Source organism: Triticum dicoccoides, chromosome 1A (assembly GCF_002162155.2).
Source record: "Triticum dicoccoides isolate Atlit2015 ecotype Zavitan chromosome 1A, WEW_v2.0, whole genome shotgun sequence".
Classification (NCBI taxonomy): domain Eukaryota; kingdom Viridiplantae; phylum Streptophyta; class Magnoliopsida; order Poales; family Poaceae; genus Triticum; species Triticum dicoccoides.
Genome location: NC_041380.1, coordinates 451,280 through 452,982, shown reverse-complemented (window position 1 = coordinate 452,982; position 1,703 = coordinate 451,280).

Genomic DNA, 1,703 nt, shown 5'->3' with positions numbered 1-1,703 from the left:
AGGGGGAGAATAATTGAAGACATGTTGTCGGGGTGGCCGTGAGATCGCACGGTCTTCTAACATATGTCCTTCCAAGCGGACCTTCTCCAGCATGGCCTTATAATCCATGTCCGACCGCTCCTGTAGCAGCTTACTGTCCATATCCGCACGTGCCTACAACACATAGGCATCCATCCTGACTCGCTCTGTCTGTATAATACTGTCCACAAGCTTCCGGCCCTTCTGCAACGTTTGATGCATTTCCTTGTAGCCTAAGACAAACTTTTTTTCCATGTACTCACAGTCCCTCTTATACTTTTCTTCAATCTCAAGACGCATCTTCGCCATCTTACGGGAAAACTCCTCACGCTCCTCCTTTATCATCCTGTCCATGTATGAACGTTCTTTTTTCAGTTTCTTATCTACCTCAGCGCGATCCTTTTGCACCTTCAAGTCATTCTCCCGACGCGCTTCATGCAAAGACTTGTCGTACTCCGCATGGTTGTTATGTGCCTCTGAGACCATGGTCCCTACAGCAACACATATACCCATAGTATGAAAACTGTATCCACACCCTCATCCAACTAATTCGAAACAATACGACCGTGAAAAAATATTCATAATCAGTTCGTACGATCAACTAGTACAAACTATCAATCAAAAAGCTCTTGCATGGCATCCTGTACTCGAATCACACCAGAACTACTCAACTATGGCAAAAGCTGGATTTTCTAATCTCTTCGGAAATTACTTGTTGGTCGAATCAATGGAAAAAATAATCAGCACTGCAATCGAAGATGAGAGAAGCCGTGGAGGAGACCTTTTTAATCCGGCGTCGGCGTGGTCGCTTGAGAAGCGATGGCGCGATCCCGGCGATGGCTATGTGAGGAGAAACAAGGTAGATGGGGTGGTTAGGATAGGGTAGATATGTGGTAGAATGGGAAGGTATATATCCGTGATTGTAGGGTTAATTAGTTATTTTTAAGTAATGCGCTTCGATGCAAGTTTTTTTAACAAGCGCGATCTTTTCGGGGCTTCGAAAACATGTGCACTGACCGCGGGTCGAACCACATATCACACAAGCCCGAGCCATCACCGTGCCCGTGCCAACCCGCCGCCCACCATTCTAACTTACTGTTCTCTAAAAAAGGAAGAGCAATAAATTCAGTCCAAGAATTTCCAGATATAATTGTCAACCCATTTTTGTTCGTAATTACGAGATATGTTTGGCGCAATTAGTGGCTAACTGGGTTCTTTTTTTGAGGAATAGTGGCAACTTGGTTTGATACGTGCCAAACGTTACATTCAGATTAGTTGCATTATTTCGTTCATTTTTTACCAAAAAAATCTATACAAAGTGTTAATTGGACAATGTGAACAATGTGGCATGAAGGTTGTCGGCCCAGCCAGTGGATGGAACGGATGGTACATGTACACGCAAGTACGATCTCTGACACGCGCATTTCGGGTCTCTGTACATGTACATGTAAACCAACCCAACATTGATCCGGTTCAGTGGATGCATGCATGCTCTATGTGGCACGAAGTATGTCGGCCGAGCCAGTCGACGGACCAGATCGATGCTACAGGAGGGACTCCATTGTAGACCAACGCTCCATCAATGTCCGGTGTGTTTGCTTTGTCCATCATAAGACAAACATAGTTCCGTCAACCCTAAAACCCTTAAACCCTAAACCCTGATAACCCTAAACCCCCCCCCCCCT